The 24,334-nt window shown below is 42.3% G+C and overlaps 1 protein-coding gene across 7 annotated transcripts in view; it reads left to right on the top strand.

The window, feature by feature from the left end:
* C5H8orf48 (chromosome 5 C8orf48 homolog) overlaps nt 1–24,334 on the top strand; it is a 72,192-nt gene that overhangs the window by 3,043 nt on the left and 44,815 nt on the right. The window contains exons 1-3 of one of the 7 annotated variants that reach the window (XM_033947236.1): nt 620–813; nt 6,876–6,948; nt 7,028–7,060. The exons of 1 other annotated variant lie outside the window; for it this stretch is intronic. The gene's annotated coding sequence lies outside the window, so the exon portion shown is untranslated. 5 more of the 7 variants (XM_033947234.1, XM_033947233.1, XM_033947238.1 and 2 more) reach the window with 5 other exon arrangements.

Here is a 24,334-nt window from a genome sequence, read left to right as displayed (position 1 = left end):
AATCGGCGTTCCCCTGTATTTAGTTGGTTTAGGTTAAATTCAGAACAGCTTACTTTCACTCTAAACCAGGGGGTGTCCAACCTTTTGGCTTCCCTGGGCCGCATTAGCCAAAAAAAAATTTTCTGGGGCCGCACAAACACGCAAATGCTGAAGCAAGACAGAGGAGGGAGCTGGCAAGACAGTAAACACACGGGGACAGCAAACACTGCATCGCTCTTAACTGGGGCTGCACAAAATACTTCACGGGGCCACATGCAGCCCTCGGATCACAGGTTGGACACCCCTGCTCTAAACCTATATCCTATGCTGGCCCCCCAGTCTGCCTTTAACTCTGTCACCAAGTCTATGCATGTGTTTTATGCATAAAATTAATTTGTTGAACCATGCAAAGAAAATAATTTTTTTTTTTTTTTTAAAAGAAGGTGAAAACTTATGCATCAGCATCAGTGGCGCTCTTATAACTCCTGGTGCATAATTTAACAATTACCACCACTGTTAACTAGCTCAGAGTCCTGGCTTCAAAACCAGATATCAGCAACCATCCCCTGATCTATTGCACGTGGCCAATTTAACTGCACGTGAAGGTGGCCACACGCATGCGCCAGTAGGTCAGCTGACCTCCGATGCTGCTGGGCCCGCGCACGCTTCAGCGTCAGCCTCGCTGTAGTCCGCGCATTCAGCAAGAGCGGCTGCGCAGAATTTAACGACGGGAACTCTGACGCAACAACTTCCTGTTTCCGGCGAGGGGGGCGGATCAACGGAGGAAGAAAGCTGCGGGATTGGTGGTGGACGATCTCGCGCGTCAGTTTGACGGTAGGAGGGGGGGAGGGGGCTGGTTCGCGGGCCGGAGGGAGAGTCGGCAGCCCCAATGCGTGTGACTTGGTATCTATTATGAAGTTGTTAAATAATAACCTACTTTAACATTTTATTAGGTTTTAAATATACAGAAATCAATTATGAGCATCAAATCGAGACAAAATGCCAAGGGCCCCTTTTACAAAGCCAAGCGCCGGAAATGCCATGCAGGCCACGCCCCTCCCCTTCTTCAAAAGGAGGCTGAAAACCCCCCTTCAAACTCATAACCCTAGCCAGCAGTTTAACCATCCCCTCTTAACTGTAACCCTTAGCCTGGCAATCTGTTTGTCTGTCGTGCTAGGGCAGAGGTCTCAAAATCCCTCCTTGAGGGCCGCAATCCAGTGGGGTTTTCAGGATTTTCCCAATGAATATACATGAGATCTATGTGCATGCACTGCTTTCAATGCATATTCATTAAGGAAATCCTGAAAACCCGACTGGATTGCGGCCCTCAAGGTGGGACTTTGAGATCCCTGTGCTAGAGTTACCAGATTTTCTGTCTGGAAAATCTGGACCCTTAGGCCCGCCCCCGTTCCACCCATCCCCGGTCCTGCTCCAGCCCACTTCCAATCCCAGCCCCGCCCCCCCCCCCCCCCCCCCTACCTGTGTTCGTCGAGCAGGACATCTGCGCATGCGTGGATGCTCTCCTGCCCAAAGGAAAGCTTTTTGAAAAGCCGTCTGGACCCCCCAATGTGTCCTCTTTTTGAGGACTGCGTCAGGAGTCAGGGTGGCTTTTTAATTTTACAACTTTTGTCTGAGGAAACCTGGCATTTAGTAACCCTTTAGCAGCTCGCGTACGTATCCAAAGTCCTGCATCAATGTTATTTCAGCTCATAGAAACATGACGGCAGATTAAGGCCCAAATGGTCCATCCATTCTGCCCATCCAGGGTAACCACGATCTCCACTCACTGAGAGATTCCACCTACCTAGGGTTACCGGATGTCTGGATTTCATGTCCTCCTTTTCAAGGACATGTCCAGGGGTCCGGATGGCTTTTCAAATACCTGCACTTTGTCCAGGTTTTGAAAAGGTTCCCATCAAAATCGCATCGGGATGGGGCATCCACGCATGCGTGGATGCAACATGGCGATGTCATTGTGTTGCATCCACGCATGCGCGGATGCTGTCTGGGGGTGGGGCTGGGACAAGGGAGGACAGGGCATGACACAGGCAGAACTGGATGGGCCTGGGGGCATGACCATGGGTCCAGATTTTCCTTCAGGGAAAATCTGGTAACCCTACACCAGTGGTCTCAAACTCAACAAACCCTTTGCAGGGCCACATTTTGGATTTGTAGGTACTTGGAGGGCCTCAGAAAAGATAGTAAATGTCTTATTAAAGAAATGAGGTAAAACTCTTTATAGTTTATAAATCTTTCCTTTTGGCTAAGTCTTAATAATAATATTGTAATTTATAGCTAAAGAGACATATTCATAGTTTATTTAAATTTTGATTAAACGCTTATCCAAAGGTACAAAGCATTGTACGTAGTAATTTAAAATAACTGGGGAACAAACATTTTAGATAATAAACATGAGCAAACATTACAAACATACAGGTAACATGAAAACATTGGGAAAAAAATAGGAGAGCTACAATTTTTTTTTTTTTAAAGAATACATATAAGGAAAGTACAATAGGGAAGGGAAATGACTTAATTCATGAGAAAATAGGTGTGTACGGAAGTAAGATCAGTTAAAGGCGTCTTTAAAAATAATAATAATTTTATTTTTGTATACCGCCATACCAGGGAGTTCTAGGCGGTTCACAGCATTTAATCAAAAAATACAAACACTGAGGTCATTGTGGTTGGCAGGTTAGGGTGTACAATATAAGAAGAGGAATAGGAAGTGGTTACAGGCCATAAGTGGAAGGGTAACAGTAGTAAAGAGGAGAGGTAGTCAAAAGAAGAAGTAGAAGGATGCATTAAGAGTTCAATCTGGAAAAAAGCAAACATTTTAGGCTACTTTTAAATTTCTGCAAGTTTTGTTTGGCTCTGAGGAATAGAGGGAGAGAATTTCAGATTAATGGGGCAGTTTCTGAAAAAATGAGAGTACGACGAGTATCAATTATCTTTAAGGATGGAACGTTGAGCGAATATTATGAGGCAGATCTTAAGGCTCTGGGAGAGTCATACGGAATTAATAATCTATCTAGGAATGCAGGAGTATTAGTCTGTTTAATGTTAAAAGTCAGTGCAATTTTTTAGGTGATCTGCTGTAAGACAGGCAACCAATGAGCTTTTTGTAATAAAGGGATGATGTGATCAAATTTTCTGGAACCTGAAATAATTTTGATAGCAGTATTTTGTATGAGTTGAAGACGTTTTATGTCTTTTTGACACAGCCCTTTATATGGTGAGTTGCAATAATCCATTTTAGATATAAAAGAGAATGAGTTAACACTGTAAGAGAATTTACATCAAGAAGAGGGACCAGGGATCTAATCATCCTAAGTTTATAGAAACAGTTTTTGACCAGCGCACTAATCTGGGAACAAAATTAAAGTTTATTATCGATAAGGACACCTAATATTTTAGTAGAAGTACAGTAGTTGATTTCAGAGGGACGTTGTCAATAGAAACCGGAGTGATTAATTCTAAACCTTCTTTCCATGGAAAAAGAACTGTACTTGTTTTGGAAATGCTTAGTGAAAGCATGTTCGCGTTTAGCCAATCATGAATTTTTGCCAATTTAAGCTCAATGGTGGAAATATCCTTCTGGTTAGTGGGGTCAATGGTATGAAGAAGTTGTAAATCATCTTCATAGGCGTAGACAGTTAATCCAATTGATTGACTGAGGGTTAGAAGAGGGGCCAGATAGATATGATCAATAAACTGTTTTTTTTACTTTTGTGATTATGATAAACATACCGAGGGCCTCAAAATAATACCTGGCAGGCCGCAAGTTTGAGCCCACTGCCCTACATCTACCTCTCCTATACTTTCTTGAATTCAGACATAATCTTTGTCTCTACCACCTGTACTGGGAGACTATTCCACGCATTTATCACCCTTTCTGTAAAAAGTATCTCCTAAGATTACTCCTGATCCTATCACCTTTTAACTTTATCCAATTCCCTCTCATGCTGGAGTTTACCTTCATTTGAAAAAGATATTTAAACATCTCTATTGTATCTCCAATCATTTAGTACTATTTTTACATCAACATTGTAAAATTCTTGGTTGTCATTTCTTGAAAAACATACTTTCAAAAAATAGTGTTTTAATTCTAGTGAATAAGTTGTTTTTGCATGAAATTATTGGTTCTTAACACAGCATTTTAACCTAATTAAAAATGATTATTTTTCTCAAAACAATGCTACTCATAAATTCCCTTCTTGGTTCAATAGGAAGTTAATCTACATATAAATAGAAGTAACATATTTATGTGTTTCAGGAATATTAAATGTGGGGCTGAGCTAATTTACATGAACGAGCAAGAAATGCAAATTATCTCTAAAATGAATACTCAATAACAGCTAGATTTTAATACTTTATTAAATAGCATAAATTAAAAAGCAGGCATGAGACTATAGCAAAACGTGCATCAAATTTCAAGATAGTAACATAGTAAATGACAGCAGATTAAAAGACCTGAACGGTTCATCCAGTCTGCCCTATAATTTCATGCTAAGTAAAAACAACATGGACATAACTTAATAAAAACAATACATACTGACATAACGTACGGTGAAAACAAGAGGAGAATACGGAGAATTTCAAAATTTAAAGGAAAGTAAACATATAAAGTAAAAACAAGAGGAAGAGGAGGAGCAGACAGAAATTAGAACAGAGGAGAGAATCAGAGGACAGAAATAGCTTTTGTAATCAGGGAGCTGAGTCAGCTTACATAGGCGTCTTTGAAGAGGAAGCATTTTAAACTTCCATTGAATTTATCTAGGTTGTTTTCTGGCCTTATTTGGGCTGGAAGAGAATTCCAGATAAAAGGTGCAGTAAAGGCGAAAGATGCACCCCGACGAGTGCTAATAATCTTTCATCCTTAAATTTTTGAATCTTAACATAACCAAAGAAGAAAAATAAAAGGCTAGAGGAAAAGAAAGAGCAATCGAAACAACAGAGGATTCAACCCTTTGCACTCTGTTGTCATCTGGACTCATAGCTAGCTACTCTGATTTGTTACAAGGTAACAGTCATTAATTTTGTATGCATATATTATTTGACTATATGACTGATGCCTCAACCTTAGGAAAGCAATAAAAGCATACCTGTTTACCTAACTCCCCCACCCACGACCGATAGATTACAAAGAAACGTATATTGATACAAAATCCTCGATATGTGTCGTGTTAGGACAAAAACTTGTACTGAAATACCTTGCACTGTAACCATGGCAAATTGCAACCTATAAACTGTATATTATGTATGTTAGCCTGTAACCCATCCTGAACTCTTTGGGGAGGATGGGATAGAAAACTAAATAAATAAATGTACAGTACTCCCCCAAAATTCAGGGGGGGGTTACGTTCTTGAAATGCCTGCGAATTTGGAAAAACTGTGAATATCAGATGCAGTTTAAAGCATGAGCAGCCAGTCGTCCCACAGGAAGCGCTTGCAGTCGCATCCCCTCGTCGCGGATAGTGACCTAAACCTCGCGCTCTCGGCTACATATCTTACCCAATACTTATTGCAGTAAAGCAAATGTATAGCAGCAGGCGCTAAAACCTGTTCGCTTTTCCATCCCTAAAGGGCTGCACCTACAAGAGAACACTATCATTCCAAGCAGGCAAATAATAATTATTTTATTTTTATATACCACCATACCCGCGAGTTCTAGGCGGTTTACAACAGTTAAGCATAATACAAACAATGCACATCATTTAAGATTCAAACAAATTAATTGCATTCAATGTAAAAGAAATACATACAATATAAGAAGAATACAACAATGTTAAAATAAAGTAAAAGTTAAAAGGATAAGATACATTAAAAACCCAGCCTGTTAAATAATTGAGTTTTTATCTGTTTTCTAAAATCGAGATAAGAAGAAGCTTCTAACACAGTTTTGGCCAACCATAAATTAAATTTGGCCGCCTGGAAAGAAAAGGTTCTCTCAAGGAACCTTTTATAATGACATCATTTTATTGAGGGATATGCAAACAAGTGTATTCTTTGAGAACTCTTGTTAGTATAACTCAAAGTAAAATGAGGAATAAGATAATTCGGTAACGTGCCAAATACTGTTTTATAGCAAATGGAACAAATGGTTAACCAACTTCATCTCAAATGCACCTTCGTACCAAACGTTTAGAAAGTCAATAAAAACCTACCTCTTTGACAAATTTCTCTGATCCCCACCTCAACCTGATGTTCTTTCAATACACTTCCAGATAAACTTGATTCAACTTAACATGCCAATGTAAATTCGTAAGTTCGCTGTAATGTCGCTGTCTGTATACAGTCTCTTCCCTTGTAAACTGCTTAGAACTGTTTATGGTATGGCGGTATATAAAAATAAAGTTATTATTATTAAAACGCCTGGAAGTGTTGTGAAGGTTTGGGTGGTATATAAGGACAGCTTGATGACAAGGGAAAGGGGATGGATGGGATTTGATGCACTGCTTTTCTGTAGTTATAATCAAAACTGTTCTATATATTCTGGGGTTGCGTTGTCCCTACGGGTTAATGTAGTGATGTTGCAAGATGAAGTAAGAACTCCAGCTTGATAAAGTTTGATATGTTAATGTTAATTTTGCTTGATGCACATTTGGTTTGTCTTTATACTATGTTATTTTGTACATCACTTTGATTTTAAGTGGTTTATAAATTTTTAAATAAATATTCTATATAGGTACTTATTTTGTACTTGGAGCAGTGGGGGGAGGGGTGGTTAAGTGACTTGCCCAGAGTCACAAGAAGCTGAATCGAACCCTATTTCCCTGGTTCTTGGGCCACTGCATTAACCATTAGGGCTATTCATTCACCCCTTTTTGCTAGAGTTGTGGCTATGCAACTGCTGATTCAAGTTTACCTATTTCATGCCGCTCAAAATTTTATAGGTCTCCACCATCTCTCCCTTCAGCAATCTCTTCTCCAAGCCGGAGAACCCTAATCTCCAGCTTTTTCTCACAGGTGAGTCGTTCCATTTCCATAATCATTTTGGTCACCTTTCTTTGGATGTCTTCCAATTCTGCTCCATCTTTTTTTTTAGATGTGGCGAACAGAATTGCACGCAATATTTAAGGTGTGGATGGACCATGGAATGCAGAAGAAGCAGTATGATGAGCTGTTTTTGTTTCCCATTCCTATCCAATTAATTCCTAATATACTGTTTGCTTGTTTTGGCCTCTGCTGCCTGTTATCCTCAATCCACAGCACCGTCTGATTCATCCGCTTGCTCACTTTTGTCAGCATAGCTATCGCTACCATTCAGCATTTTTAGTTGGCATTACTTATGTCAGCAAAGGCCTATGGGAAATTATATCAATCTGACTCTGTAACAGTCTCCCTGCCCTCAGGGTCTATCTGCATTCACATGCCAGAGTCAGATTAATATAATTTCCCATAGGCCTTCTGAATGGTAGCGATAGCTGTGCTTTCATCTTTACCTACAGTCTGAGTCAGCAATGGACTCCACCACATAAAGGAAGGAGGAAAAAAGAGTGGAAGAAAGAATGGGTGGGATTGTAGGGGATGGCTTGGGAGAAAGGGAGAGAGAGTAAGAAGATGCATTGGATCTCGGTTTAGTAGGGGTGGGTGGAGTGGGGGTGGAAGACAAGGTGCTTGGGACCTCTGGGGAGAGAGGAGAGGGGGTGGGTTCTGGGTTGGAGGAAAATTGGCGCATTCATATATGTTTAAATTATCAAAGATTTGGAATATAATTTCACTTACAAGTTTCAAGTTTAATAACATTTTGTTTAAAACGCATTATCATATATGAGACCTAAATTCTTTTCAATTATTTCGTAGAACACTGAAAACATCATTATTTTCAAAATATTTAACGACCCACTCCTCTTAATTTTTCTCATGACCTTGGGCTAGTTCTCTCGTCCCTCCTTTCTTCATCATTTTCATTATTTTCATTTTTCAATTGTATGGTTTTTAACTGAGTCATGCTCCATGTTTTTGGAGATGACCCGGTCTATAAACTTAAGTTTTAGTTTAGTTTAATATCAGCTTTTGTCCCGGGGGTGAGGTAGGATCTAAATATGTGTGTGTTCTGGGAAGGGGCTTGGGAAAACCAGCAAGGCTCAAATGGTCATTGCTTTACTGCTCAGAGTCCATCATATACAGTGAACCCTTTAGCTAGTGCTTCCTTGCAAATTGGAGGTGAAATCTTTTGCTTGGGACCTGCTTCATATGTTCAAAGACCTGGTGGAGGGAGCGAAACTCGTGAACGCCGATCATGACAGGAATAACAGTAGTGGAACTTTTATTCAAACTATTTTCTAATGGCAATACAAACACTCTGCAAAAGGTTGAGATGCAATATTAATTTCAGCCTTCCAGCTCTAGTAATTGAATTTACGAATCGCTTTTCCAGTAACAAATTACAGCTCAAAGCAGAGACCAATAATTAAACATACAATCGGTACAGTAATATGTATTTGCATATCAAATGAGTCAAACTGCTTTGTTGTTAATTTTTAATAAAGGGAGTAGTTTTTCTTCTATATTAATCTGTGAGTCATTGTAGTCTGGAGGTCATTAATTTTCCATTTTGTGACTCCTGAGTCCAATGGGTTATTACTCTAAGCTTTTAACCAAAATGGCACACTTTAGAGTTCTGAAATATGTTTGAATTGCCTTACAGTATTTGCTGAAATGATTTTCTCTGTGCCTTCACCCCACTTTTTTGCGTTGTGGAATGAGGATAACTGGGCGGAGAAGCTGGCTACTAGAAGACACCTGCAAAACATCTGCAGTGGTCTCGGCACTTTCTCTCTCCCGACAACTGATCTGACCCAGGCACCTTCTCACACATATGCTTTCTCTCCCTTCCTTCCCCTCACTGTTCTGGTATACTCTGTCCTTCTTCTTTCTTCCCATTTACTCTTTTTCCCTTCTTCTCTTGCTCTCTCTCCTTTTTACTTTCCTTCAAAATTCAGCTGCATGACTCATATTCCACGGGAGGTGCTATACTTCATTGGCTCCCCATCCGTTTCTGAATACAATTCAAACACCTCTTACTGACCTACAAGTGCATCCACTCGGCAGCTTCTCATTATTTCCCTTCTCTTTTCTCCCCCTACATTCTCTCCTTGCCACCCCCCCCTGCAATCAGCCAGTAGGTCCCTCCTATCTGTGCCTTTCTCCTCCTCTGCCATGCCTTCTATCTTGCTGCACCGTATGCCTGGAACAAACTGCCTGAATCCCTAAGGTGGGCTCCATCTCTGACAGTGTTCAAGTCCAAGTTAAAATCCCACTTCTTTGAGACTGCTTTCAACTCCTAACTCTTCTCACCTTGGGTTCTTCATTCCCAACCCTATATGTTATGTCTGTCTGTCCACAAGTTAGACTGTAAGCTCTTCTGAGCAGGGACCATCTATTAAATGTCAAATGTACAGCACTTCTTATGCCTTTCAGTGCAGTAGAAGTGATAAATAGTAGAAGTAGTCTGTTCTTTCTCTTTCATCCTTCTTCTTTCCTTGCTTTCTCTCCCTTTCTTTTCCTTCCTCTCAAATACACTGGCTTTTATTTTTCTTTGCTCTGTCTCTCTCCCCCTCCCTCCTGCTTTCCCCCCCCCCCCACCCCTACCACGTTCCCATCCTAGCAGGAACGGACAGCTTGCACCACCCAACCACAATTAGATATATGGATAATACATTACTGCGTTTAGAAGCTCCACAAAAAATAAGAGAGGTTCTTGCGTTTTGATGTGTAATTTACTGCACAGAGGAATTAATGTGAAAATTTAAGAAGATGACTTCAACCTTTCTGAGCAAGTCTGCAGCTATAGTGACCTCCAATTTCTGCCTTTAAATTAGGCTAGGATAGCTACTTTTTGCCTGCAGAAGAAATGGAAGATTAACCTTGAGTTCTTTGATGATTAATTATTTTTAAGTGGCTCATATATTGCCTTGGTAATTACAGAATTCTTGAGCAGATCCTCTGGAGCACCTACATTTTACTCCATTTCACATCCCTTTGTTATTTGTGCTCTGAAAAAAATACCTGCTCCAGCCTTAGTATTTATGTCCTTCGGAGCTTGTGGCACAATGGTTACAGCTACAGCCTCAGCACCCTGAAGTTGTGGGTTCAAACCCACGCTGCTCCTTGTGACCCTGGGCAAGTCACTTAATCTCCCCATTGCTCCAGATACATTAGATAGTGAGCCTGCTGGGATAGACAGAGAAAAATGCTTGAGTGCCTGAACAAATTCATATAAACTTTTCTGAGACCCCCTGGGAGAACGGTATACTTCCCCCTCCCGATTCGCGGTTTTAGGACTCATGATTTCGATTATTCACGATTTCCTAAAACTGGAATCACCCCCACCTCCCTCCTGCCTCCTGGACCTCCCCAGACCTTACCTGGTGGTCTAGCAGTCTTTCGGGGCAGGAGCAATCTTCCTCCGCTCCTGCCTCATGCAGATCACTCATCCAAAATGGCTTCTGTGAGTTCCTTTTGTAATCTTGAGAGACTACGGGAACTCACGGCAGCCATTTTGGATGAGTGATCTGCACGGGGCAAGCGCGTAGGAAGACCGCTCCTGCCCCAAAAGACCACTAGACTACCAGGTAAGGTCCGGTATGCTGGGGAGAAGGCGAGAGGGAGGCGAGGGTGGGTCAGAGTCGGCCCAAAAGTTATTCGAGAACTTTCAGTATTCGCGGGCCAGCTTTGCCCCTAACCCCTGCGAATATTAAGGGAGGAGTGTATAGAACATTGAATGAATAAATAGTGTGAAAATCTTCAGCCTCAGCTAACCAGAACTGGTATTGTGACATCATAATATCTCATTCCACCAATGCCTAAGAGCCAGCTTCATCAGTGATGTCACAATGGCTTCATTGTCGAATACTTGGTTCACTTTTACTACATTTAGATTTCTAGAGTGGCGCAGTGGTTAAAGCTACAGCCTCAGCACCCTGGGGATGTGGGTTCAAACCCATGCTGCTCCTTGTGACCCCGGGTAAGTCACTTAATCTCCCCATTGCCCCAGGTACATTAGATAGATTGTGAGCCCACCAGGACAGATGGGGAAAATGTTTGCATACCTGATCGTAAACCGCTTAGGCTGTAAGTGGTATGTGAATACTAAAAATAAATCTCTGATAGATGCACTAAAGAGTCTACACCTCGGTTCTTGGCACTTAAACCTTTTCCTCCTGGCTTCATGTTAGTTAGGTTTAGTCTGCGATATCCCCATAGTTTTAATAGAGTTGGATTTTTTATTTATTTCTTTATTTAATTTGTTTTCTATTCAGAACGGGTTACAGGTTAAACACATCATTTCAGTACAAGTTTTATCCTAATTTGACACACATGGACAGTTTACAGGTTAGATTTTCCATAGTTACAGTGCGAGATTTTACAATGTAAGGTTTCCTTATGTGACAGATACTGGTTCTGGTACCAATATACATTTCTTTGTAGTCCAGTGGGTCAAGGGCAGGGGTTTAGGTGAAGAGGTATGTTTTTATTGCTTTTCTAAAGCTGAGGAGTCCTTCAAGGGATCTGATCTGTGGGGGCAGTCGATTCCAGTGACTCGGTATGAAGTGGGAGTAGGACCGTCGCTTTGCGGTTTGCAGTTGAAGGGGGCGTTTTGAGGCGTATTTCATCCTGGGAGCAGAGGGATCCGGTTAGGCACATACGGAGGAAGTTTAGCTGTCACGTAACCTGGTGCTATGTCGTGCAAGGATTTGAACGCTAGCATCAGGCCCTTAAAGACACAACGTTGGCTGCAGGCAGCCAGTGAGCCTGGGAGACAGGGTCACGGGTATGGAGGTTTTTTCGAAGTCTGATTGCCGCGTTTTGAACACACTGGAGCCATCGTACATTCTTCGTCGTGAGTAGTGCATTGCAATAATCTATGCAGAAGAGTACTAAGACACAGAGTAGTTGGGCAAAGTCAGACTCTGAAAAGTAGTTCCTTATTTTTCGGAGTTGTCGCAGGTAGTAAAAAAGATCTGGTTGGAAAGCGACAGGTTGCAGTCAAGGAGTATTCCTAGGCTGCGCACTTGGTCTTTCGTAGGCATAGTAGTCGAGTCCCAGTGCAGTAAGATACAGACATGGTTGCAGCGTTCTTTGTGGATCCAGAGGAGTTCCATCTTGGAGGCGTTTAATTGTAGCTTATTGGCAGACATCCAGTTTTTGATTTCCGAAAGGCAGTTCAAGAGTTTCACAATCTTATCCTTTTTACTATTATTTTATTGTAAACCGTTTAAATATCTACAATAGACAATATATCAAGTAATCATAAACTTGAAACTTATTAAAACACTAGTCTTTAAGCCCATTACATTAACGGGTGCTAGAATAGATGTGTGTGTCTATCTTTCTTTCTCTTTCTCTCTCGTTGGCCGCTATCTGTCTGTCTTTCTTTCTGTTTCTCTCTTTCCTTGGCTGTCCACCACCACCCCTTGCCTGCTCACCCTGTCCAGCAGTAGCCCTTCTCCCTTCCTTTTACCTCCCCCGTGTCCAGCAGCACATCTTCCCTGTTCCCCCTGTCCAGCAGTAGCCCTTCTCCCTTCCTTTTACCTCCCCCGTGTCCAGCAGCACCTCTTACCTGCTCCCCCTGTCCAGCATCTGGTTTCCTGGTTGTTCATGTCTGCCCTCCTCTTCAAGAAAGCCTGCTGAGGATCGCGGCCGGCTGTAGCGAACCTTGCAGGTGCTATACACCTCGGTAGCACGTTCCCTCTAACACGATCTGGTGCGTCAGAGGGAACATGCGGCCTGCGAGGTTCGCTACAGCCGGCCACAATCCTCAGGCTTTTTTGAAGATGAGGGCAGACAGAAAAGCCGCATCGGTGGACTGGATGGAAGACTGCCGCTTCGATGCCTGGAGGAGCTGGACGGCAGGGAGGCCCGCGCTTTACAATTTATGTGCCGGCCATTGGCACAGCTAAGCACGCATGCGCACTCCTGCCAGCCACGAACCTACGGATCATGGATCATGCGGGTAGGAGTGCGCATGTGCACTTAGCATTTTATTATAGTAGATTTTGTAAAAGTCAATACAAGCAATAAGGCTTTGTGGAAGAAATTGGGTTGGGGTTTTTTTTTTCTCGATTTACAAGGTGAGTTCCAGTGCTATTTCTGCTGACCTCTCTGTACTTAACCTCCCTTTTCCACTGCATTTTTCCTCCAATAAAATTACGGAGACTAACCAACGGGTCTTCATAAATGGAAAAACTAACGGGCTCATTTTAGCCCATTATCTTTAGAAGAGTTTAGTTTCAGAACTAAGTGGATTGGTTTTCAGCTGAAAATACTAAATTGCTCCTCACATTTGTTATCATTTCTTTGGCATGCTTATATTAGACTTATATAGCATTGTATATAAACAACATTAAGACAATGAGTGCTCAACCGAGCTCACGTTCTATTCAGGACAGATGAACAACCAAATAAGAGACAGGGAGGTCCAAAAATAGAAATGATTAAAACATTTATTATGCTGGCAAATAATGGGTTAAAATTTAGAAGCAGGAGCAACTTTGTATAGGGTCAGAGACAGAACAGGACCACCAACTTTGCAAGTTTGCTCCACGTGTACAGCACAACATAACAGAAGGAATAGAGTCGATGATGGGGGAGACAAGCATAGATAAGAATGATTAACCCTGTGAACGGAGTTCCTGAGAAGGAATGCAAGGAAAGAGAAGAGAGACTGAAGTTGCTGTAGAACAATTACACTTGCAGGTTCAAAAAGTTTGAACTCTTTATGGAAATGGGTAGGGATTCATTGATGTGACATGAAACAGAGGTTATGTGAATGGAGCCAAATTGGTGGAAGATAAGTCGTGCAGGAGAATTTTGAATAGATTGAAGGTGAGAGAGGCGGTTCAGCGGGAGATTTCTGAGTTAGTTGCCCTCATCTAAGCAGGAGGCGATGTGCGTGGATAAAGGTTTTGGCTTTGGGGCCTGGTGGGTCTCGGGGCTGGGGCAGGAGGGGTGATGATGCTGATTGGGGGGTGGTGGGGGTGGGAGGGGTTCTGAGGCTGATCACGGGAAGGAAGATGCTGATTGGGAGGGAGTGCAGGATGAGCTTCAGGCCACCACTTGATATTCAGTGTTGGCATCCGGATAGCTAAGTGACCAAAGTTAGAATTGCTGTTTATATTGGCAGAATATTCCTGTCCTCCACATAGCTCCTGGCTCTTCTGCCTCCAGAATGCCCTTTTCCTGTCCACTTTGAAATATCTGGATAATGCTAATAATCAGTGGCTCTGCCTGGTTAAGCGCCATAGTTTATCCATGGCTATCCTGCATGAATGAAGCAGACAGGAACCTCTCCTGCCTGCCCACTTAAATTTCTTTTTTAAATTTTTTATTTGTAGTTGATATACTCCCAAAGGCAACGCCATACTGGTGGTTTACATAAGTACATTAAAAAGAAATGACAGCTCCATTATAGGACAGGTAACAAGGAAAGTATGCCATTTAAGTACCTGGTCCAGTTGTCATGCTACCACGTGACTATTCAAATATTCTAATTTCCAAAGGCATCAGCAAATGAAGATGTTTTCAGGCCTCTCAAAAATTTGGCACAATGTCTCCAAGCAAAGCTGGAGAGGTGAAGAATTCCAAAGAGTTGGAGCAGCGATTCTGAAAATACAGTCCTGAATAGTCTCTAAACAAATATAGCGAAAGGAACGATATCCGTCTGTCTTGCTGCGATTGAACACAATATACTGTATGTGACACATAATATTCCAATAATGGGATAAAACAGGTAAACGAGAACAGTGGGTTGTAGCGTTAAACTGAGAATCTTAAAGGTAATGCAAAGTGTGGTAGGTAACCAATTCTCCGTTTATAAGGATGTAACTTGCTCACTCCATTAATAATCTTAATTGCAGTATTTTGGATCGATTGTAATTTACCCCCTCCTTTACAGAATTGCATTAGCGTTTTTAGCGCTGACCACTGCGGTTACAGTTCCAATGCTTTTAGAATTCCTATGAGTGTCCGAGCTGTTACCACTGCGGCCGGCACTAAAAACGCTAGCGAAGCTTTGTAAAGAAGGGTAGTTAATGTTGACCAGATCTTTTCTTTGATGTGTTTTAAATTGCTACCTTTTAACTTCATGGAACATTCCCTCATATTTGTAATATTTGAAATAATCAACAACCATTTCCTATTTATCGAATCTACTTCACTCACGGTTTGATAATAATAATCACTAATAATAAAACCCTAAGCGCACATGCACACTCCTACCTGCGTGATCCGTGCTCTTTAGCACCGTGGTTTCGCATGCGCAGTAGAAGGAGTCAGCGGTGGTTTCTGCGCATGCGGAGGCACCTTAAGCAAGGACACACAGAGGCAACTCCCCCCTCCCGCCTGGCCTGTGGTCTGGCTGGCTCTCTTACAGTCCCTTGCCGAAGTTATTTTTAAGTTCAAAGCTGCCACTGCAGCTCCTCTCATGAGCCGCACCTGTGTCAGAAGCCTCTCTGACGTCACGTCAGAGAGAAGGCTTCTGACGCAGGCAAGGATCGTGAGAGGAGCCACCACGGCAGCTTTAAACTCAAAAATAACTTCAGCATGGGACTGCTGTTGCACAGGGAAGTGAAGGGGGAGGGAATGCTGCTGCACAGGGAAGTGGGGTGGGGGGAGGGAAATGCTGCTGCTGCACAGGGAAATGGAGGGGGAGGGAATGCTGCTGCTGCTGCGGCACAGGGAAGGGGGGGAGTAAAAATGGGTTTGGAGCTGGGGCTGAAAATAGGGGACATGTGAGGGAAGAAGGCTTTACTAGCACCCGTTAATGTAACAGGCTTAAACACTAGTAATAATAATAACTTTATTCTTTTATACCGCCATAACCAAAAGTTCTAGGCGGTATACACTAGAAAGAGCTGGACAATCACATCTCCTCTTAACTGTTACTTCTCCAGTCTGAAGAGGCATGATTTTTCCTTTCTTTATAGGGTATTTTTTTTCCATCCTTTTTATCTCTTTTTGTTGGTTTTCTCCCTACCCTTACTAATTCTGCTATTTTTTTCCTTTTTGTTTTTGGAACTGAGGTAACCAGTACCATGAGACCACCACTAGGGGTCATTTTGAACCCATGTGCTCAGTGGAGCAGGGTTGACTTGGGGATGGCTCCTGCTCCTCACTAGAGCTACAGCAAGTTCAGGCAACATCCTAATGAAGGATCTGGAGAGGGGCATTAGTGCTGCAGCCAATCGTATCAGCAGTACACGTAATGTGGAGTCAATGTCTGCACTGTGCACTAACTGCATGGACAGATGCTGGATAAGTCAATGCACAGTTACTGCAAAGCCTATGCAGTAATTTTTGCAGCTAACTTGTAAAAGGGCTCTTAAGTGGCTAAATTTATCCTTTCAGCCCAGTCTGTTATCAAAGATTAGCTTATTGTTTGTTTCTGTATCACTTTTGCCATATGCAGCAAGGTGGTGTACAATGAATTATAACAAAATTTAGGGCTCGTATTTTATCTCAAGAGTCTATAAACATTTGCTGCTGCATTGAATCAATTTGCTTTAAAATCAATTTGTAATTGGGCTATTATAACACACAGCTGCAGTTTCCCTCTTAAGAAAAATCCCTGTTCAAATAGGCCTTCAATGCTCCGGTTGAAGTAGCTGAAACCTTCAGCCGAGAAGCCCTGTTTCAGCAGATACCTAGAGAGTTAATTGTTTCATCTCGGATCTTTGTGAACACCATATTGTGTTTCCATTTCTGCAACCGTGCATCCTGTGCTCCAGCCAACTCAACATTTGTTGGTAGTCTAATTATATTTACAGATATAAATACAGTACAAAGAGTGGTGGAATCTTCCAGCTCTTGTGATAGAACATGATACAAAAAAATCCACATTATAAATGATAACTGCACCTGCAGTAAACCATTAGGATAGCATGTAAGTAAGCTTCCTCATTTAAAAGAGCCTGGGGTGTAGTCAGTTAGCATATAGACAGTGCTGTGTGCTTGAAAAGAAGGACACGATTCCTCCAGTGGAGTAACTTAGTGGTTAGAGCACTGAGCTGACAACCAGGGAAACTTGGTTCAAATCCCACGGCTGCTGCTTGAGCAAGTCGTTTAGCCCTCAATTATAATAATAATAATAATAACTTTATTTTTCTATACCGCCATAATCAGGCGACTTCTAGGCGGTTTACATTGTAAGAAGGCTGGACATTCAGCGAATAACAAGAAGGTCTTAATACAATACAATAAGTCTACATACAATACCGTACAATGAGTCTAAATACAATACAATACATTACAATGAGTCTAAATACAATACAATACAATAAGTCTAAGTACAATACCATACAATGAGTCTAAATACTATACAATAATCTAAATGGGAAACTTACGTACTAATTGGAGTTCTATGGGTAATGAGTACCTGAATACTTTAGTACTTACATATTAATTGGGGTTCTATGGGTAGAGAATACCTGAATACATGAAAGGAGCTTCTTGAGAGAAAGAAGAAGGCGTTTAGAGGGGGGAAGTCCTAGAGATGGAGGGGACAGTTTTAGTCAATGAATTTGGCGAAAAGGGCGGTTTTAATCGATTTTCGGAATGCACTGTATGTCAGATTGGGTTCGTTTATGTAGTTTTTCAGCCTTGGGCACAACATAAGAACATAAGCAATGCCTCTGCTGGGTCAGACCTGAGGTCCATCGTGCCCAGCAGTCCGCTCACGCAGCAGCCCAACAGGTCCAGGACCTGTGCAGTAATCCTCTATCTATACCCCTGTATCCCTTTTTCCAGCAAGAAATTGTCCAATCCTTTCTTGAACCTGTAACCGGGACTGTGGTCAAATCGGGACTCACCAGCACCCCTCAGTGGTTACAACAAAGAATAGCACTAGCATGTGACCCGGACTGGAGTCACCCTGCAGGCTTGGACTGACACCAATAGGAAAACCAAAAAAAATAAACCACAATCTTCTCAAAAAGGAAGTAAATCAAAATCTCAGGTTTATTCCTTCCAAAGCACCAAAGTCAGGATAATTATGAGTTCCACGGAACAGGTAAGTAGAACATCCAACTTCAAACAGTTCAAATTCAAAAGTAAGAATAATAAACAGTTCAAACATAAAGTTCCAAAGTGTTTTTTCTTTTTCACACTTCTGAGGTTTGTGCTCACCTCAGCATTCAAATCAGCCTGCTCCTAAGCAGGATATTCAGTTCATAAAAAAAAAAAACAATAGGGTTTAAGGCACTGGATACCCTATTCTCAGTGCTTCAAAGTGAAGCCTCTGGCAGCCTTTCACTAAACTGCCAGGCAATGGAGAGTGCCTTAGGTTTGCTTTCAATTAGCTACAATATAGCCTACAAAATTGCCCTCCCAGGTAACAGCAAACCTCTCCCAAAATAACAGACACTATCAGCTTCACCAAAAAAGGCAAAAACAGCAAAAGAAAAGCAAAGCAAAATCCCAAAAGGTTCAGCTTCAATAAACAGTCTCTCAAACAAAGCAAGCTGAAAACACACTCACAGTTCCTTCCAATTAGGACTTGCAGCTGATGGAAAGACCAACCTCCATGGCTTCCTCAGTAGGACTCACTTCTTCAGGCAGGTTGTCAAGTTCCATTGGAAGTTCAGTGTCAGAAAGAACTTCCTCCAGCAATTCACCAGCCTCCTGTACCTCCATGGGTGAGGCTGTATCGTCCCTGCTTGGCCCGAGGAGACTCTCAGGGAGGAAAGGTCTCAACCTTCTCCCTAGCCTGCCTCCCTGCTTGTGCTCAGCAGCTGGTTTTTGTACTGCAGGGGCACGCCCTACTCTACCTGAGTCAGCAGACCTGCCTGTGACTCTTGGGCTCCTCCTGTGGTGACCTAGATATGGCTCTTCCAGGAGATCCTGGGAGATTTCAGGCTCCCCCTGGTGGTTAACCTGCAAATCATCCCTATTTTTCCTAACACAACCCTTGTCCATTCCCTTCCGGGTTTTACTCTGTGTCTTAGGAGGAACTTTAACTGGAACCAGGTCAGGCACGATGTCTGTCTGGTTACAAACCCCAGTACATAAGAACATAAGAACATAAGCAATGCCTCTGCTGGGTCAGACCTGAGGTCCATCATGCCCAGCAGTCTGCTCACGCGGCGGCCCAACAGGTCCAGGACCTGTGCAGTAATCCTCTATTTATACCCCTACTCTGCCCTATTATCCTCTATTTATACCGTACTCTGCCCTATTACGCCCTCTGGAAGTGCATTCCAGGTGTCCACCACACGTTGGGTAAAGAAAAACTTCCTAGCATTTGTTCTGAATCTGTCCCCTTTCAACTTTTCCAAATGCCCTCTTGGTCTCTTATTTTTCGAAAGTTTGAAGAATCTGACCCTCTCTAAGCCCTTCATGATCTTGTAAGTCTCTATCATATCCCCTCTAAGTCTCCTCTTCTCCAGGGAAAAGAGTCCCAGTTTCTCCAGTCTCTCAGCATATGAAAGGTTTTCCATACCTTTTATCAGATGCGTCGCTCTCCTCTGAACCCTCTCGAGTAACGCCATAGCCTTCTTAAGGTACGGCGACCAATATTGGGCGCAGTACTCCAGATGCGGACGCACCATCGCCCGATACAACGGCAGGATAACTTTCGTTCTGGTAGTAATACCCTTCTTGATTATACCTAGAATTCTATTCGCTCTCTTTGCGGCCGCTGCGCACTGTGCCGTCGGCTTCATTGTCATGTCCACCATTACCCCCAAATCCCTTTCTTGGGTACTCTCTTTCAATAACAAACTTAGGGCCCTTTTATCAAATAGCAGTAAAAAGGGGATGTAACACGCCCTTACGTGGGTCTTTCCTGTGCGCTAACACCATTTTTACTGCTGGGGTTAAATGGCCAAATTTTCTTTGAAGGTTGATTCATAAGTCATGGCAACTATTTTTTTCCTCTCGAAAATGCGCCAACACTGGAAATCTTAATATATATCTTTGAAAGTATGTGGCCTATACTTCTTAATTTTGCCACCAGATGAGAGATGAGTGTGGGTGTCTCTGGTAGGGGAGAAGCAAAAAATAAAAGACAACATTTGAAATCATCGTTTTATTATGGCATAGAGTGTACAACATGAACGCCAAAGTACAAGTACAAAGTATTTAACTGTTAACATCCTTCAAAGTAGTCTCCCAGGTTGCCATCTGTATATTCAGACTCCTGATGCAGGCCTAGTAGCCCAAACACATGTCAAGTCCATCTAACTTTGATCTGATTGGCAAACACTTTGCTAACAAACGGGACATTTTGGCTACATTTCGGCAAGAGGTGGCCCACATTAGCTCATCAAATGCAGCTGATGGTATTCACCGCCTTCCCCATCAATGGCAACGAACTGTGAACAACCTGGGAGTCTACTTTGAAGGATGTTAACAGTTAAACACTTTGTACTTGTACTTTGGCGTTCATGTGGTACACTCTATGCCATAATAAAACGATGATTTCAAATGTTGTCTTTTTTTTTTTTTTGCTTCTCCCCTACCATTGACACCCACACTCATCTCTCATCTGGTGGCAAAATTAAGAAGTATAGGCCACACACTTTCAAACATATATATTAAGATTTCCAGTGTTGGCGAATTTTTGAGAGGAAAAAAAATAGTTGCCATGACTTATGAACCAACCCTTGTTTTGTTTTTTTAATTAATGGACACATGCTAATTTTGCCATTGGCGTGTGAGCCCCTATCACCAACCATTCTGTAGGTAACGGCTCATGTGCTAAGCAAGCACTAATCAATTAGTGTAGCTGTGATAACTGATTAGCACAGAACATGCCTACTCTCCTCCCCAGACTAGAGGTATGCATGGGAACGGGGATCGTGGGAATCCCGCGGGTCCCATGGGGGTCCTGCGGGAATCCCCCCTAACCCACGGGACTCCCACAGGGACCCCCCTCTGGCCCCCCGGGACTCCCACGGGGACTCCCCTCTAGCCAACGGGACTCCCACAGAGATGGAAGGCTTTGGAAGCAGGGTTCGTCCATATAATATAATGGACACGTCAGCCTTAGTAAAAGAGGGGGTTTATAAGTTAATTACCTGAACAGAAAACAAAAAAAGGGTTCCACCAAAGAGATTCCACAAGGAAAACAGCAAAAGAAACTGTGGAATTGATGATCCTGTCAGAAGTAATTGCTGCTTTTTATGGGGACAGGCGGGGATGGAGGTAATTCCTTGCGGGGATGGGTGGGGACGGAGAGGATACTGATGGGGATGGATAGGATCCTGGTGGGGACGGAGAGGATTCTGACGGGGACAGGTGGGGATGGAGAGGATCCTGGTGGGGATGGAGAGAATCCTGGTGGGGATGGGTGGGATTTCTGTCCCCGTGCAACTCTCTACCCCAGACAAGCCCCGGGTGCCAAAAGCTTATGCAGTTTCCTGTTTTTCTTCATTTGGATCCTTTCTTGATTTTTTGAAAGATGTTCTTTTGGATATAATAATCTCTTTCACTTTACTTTTTAACCATGACGACTGTTGTTTGGCCTGCTTTTCTAATATGTGAAATATATCTGGTTTGGGCTTCCAAGATGGTGCTTTTGAAAAACATCTACCCCCATGTAAACTCTTGACTTTTATAGCTGCTCCTTTCAGTATTTCAAAACAAAACCCTTTTCTTTTCTTTTATCATAGTCTCTCTCATCAAAGTTGAATGCTAGCACAATAGCGGATCCTTTTACAAAACTGCGCTGCTGAGCCACGCATTCTGTTCCTACGTGTGACTCGGCGTTTAGTATGCGCTGCTCGACAGCACAGCTTTGTAGAATCCCAGGTAGTTTCCTCAGTGTCTTCCCTCCAGTTTTTAAGTCAAATTTGATCCCGTTATGATTACTTTTTCTAGTGGCCTCAACATTGCTACCTCTGGCACCAAATCCTGCATTCCAGTGAGGATTAAGTCTAAAATACTGAAGCTCTTGTCAGTTCTTGAAGCAGCTACTCCATGAAACTTCACCGCCTAGCATGTCCTGATGTGATGCTTATCCAGTCAGTATTGGGATAATTGAAATCACTCATTATGCTCGTTCCTTTTTCCCATGGGATTTCTGATCATAAAGATTCCTTGGTGCATTCCTCCAAAGTATGCATATTGAGATTTTTAAGTCTTGAGAAGGGAAGAGAGAGAGAGAGAGCGCGAGAGTCCTGTACAGGTAACAGGTGAAGAGCCTTCCCTGAGAAATCCCCTAACATATTAGGCCAATAAACACAACCAAAGGCCTAAGATGGCTGAGAATGCTCTGACTAAAACTGTCAAGCCTTTGCACAATCTATGCTTGCTGAAATCAGCAAGCCAAGCGAAAAATGAGCGAGTGAAACAAAACTTATTCTTTTACATGGCAACTGGTGTCACATCTGCAGTAATACCAGGGAAGTGGATCTAAGAAGGATGAGAACATGTCTTAACCAAGAATATAAAAATACATTATTTTGCAAGAATATCCTGTGATGGGCAGGCCTTTACTGGCCGATGGCTTGAAATTGCTGACATGATAAATTAAAACGGCATATGCGGGAAAAGATAGATTTTCTGGTAAACAGGACATGCGTATGGTATGACACAGATATTATGAACCAATTAATAAACTGATAAATGTAATGACGTTTGTAAGTGACCAATAAAAACGAACAATATGATATGTGCCAACGTGGCCTCAGGCTGTCAAGAATTGTATAAGAGACAGCCTTTGTGATTATGAAAACAGGACAGACATCCAGGTATACTCAAGCGCTTGAGGCATACTATCTGTCAGCTCCATATGCTGTAAAGATTTGTTCTTGTAACCTGTTATTGATTGTTAATAAAATAAATATATATTAATTATAACAGCATATTGAGTTTCCATGAAGCCACTGGTATCGAAAGGCCGTAAACAGGCGGCTTTTCAGTCTGTCCCCATATGCCTTATGATGAAGACCACTGACCATTTTAGTAGCAATGGTGTGCCTTAAAGTTCAGTTTGTGAGCCTGTTCTTTTTAACATTTTTGTAAGTGATATTGCTGAAGGGTTGTCAGGTAAAATTTGTCCATTTGCGATGATACCAAAATCTACAATAGAGCAGATACCCCTGCTGGTGTGAATAGCTTGAGGAAGGACCTAGCGAAGCTTGAAGAATGGTCTGAAATTTGGCAGCTAAGATTTAATGCTAAGAAATGTAAGATTATGCATTTGGGCTGCAAAACCCCAAGGGAACGGTACAGTTTAAGGACTTTTGTGCACAAAAGAAGAGCGGGGCTTGGGTATGACAGTATGTGATGATCTAAAGATGGCCAAACAGGTTGAAAAGGCAATGGTGACAGCAAGAAGGATCCTAGGATGTATAGGGAGAGGTATAGCCAATAGAAAAAAGGAGGTATTGATGCCCTTGTATAAGACTTTGGTGAGACCTCATTTAGAATATTGTGTACAATTCTGGAGGCCACACCTTCAAAAAGATATAAAAAGGATGGAGTTGGTCCAGAGGAAGGCTACTAAAATGGTATGTGGTCTTTCTCGTAAGGGATATGGGGACAGACTTAAAGATCTCAATCTGTATACTTTGGAGGAAAGGCGGGAGAGGGGAGATGTGATAGAGACATTCAAATACCTACATGAGTCGAGTCTCTTTCATTTGAAAGGAAGCTCTGGAATGAGAGGGCATAGGATGAAGTTAAGAGGTGATAGGCTCCGGAGTCATCTGAGGAAATACTTTTTGCAAAAAGGGTGGTAGATGCTTAGAATAATCTCCCGGTAGAGAAAAAGACAGTGTCTGAATTTAAGAAAGCGTGGGACAGACACATGGAATCTCTTAAAGGGGAGAGGAGAAGACAGTGAATGCTGCGGATGGGCAGACTGAATGGATCATTTGGCCTTTATCTGCCATCATGTTTCTAGGAAGGACACTGCTGGCTGCACTGGCATATATAGGGAAGCTGAGCAAATTTGGTTTCTTTTCTCCTTCTGGGAAAGGGCAAATTTTACTGAAGAATAACAATTACTGTATCAGGTAAGGCATAAATGCACTGTGGTGGATCCTTAAAATAGCACTCAGTGCAGCAAGGCAGTGTTCAAAATACTTGTTAACATGTTTAATTTATAGAATAATTTGGAAAACATTAAAGGCTCCTTTTACAAAGGTGCGTTAGGGCCTTAACGCACGGAATAGCGTGCGCTAGACCTTAACGCCAGCATTGAGCTGGCGTTAGTTCTAGAAGCATAGCGCGGGTTTAGCGCGCGCTAAAATCCTGCGTGCGCTAAAAACGCTAGCGCACCTTAGTAAAAGCAGCCTTAAGTCACTGTTCTCTAGATAAGGCAGAAATATTGTTCAGTTAATCTTATATTGTTTTTCCCAAATGTATATAGCTACTTATTAAGCTAGTAATTAAATGAAAGATAGTA

The sequence above is a fragment of the Geotrypetes seraphini genome, chromosome 5 (genome assembly GCF_902459505.1).
Source record: "Geotrypetes seraphini chromosome 5, aGeoSer1.1, whole genome shotgun sequence".
Lineage (NCBI taxonomy): Eukaryota > Metazoa > Chordata > Amphibia > Gymnophiona > Dermophiidae > Geotrypetes > Geotrypetes seraphini.
The sequence above is the reverse complement of the archived record's forward strand: the minus strand, read 5'-3'. Positions and strand labels throughout refer to the sequence as shown.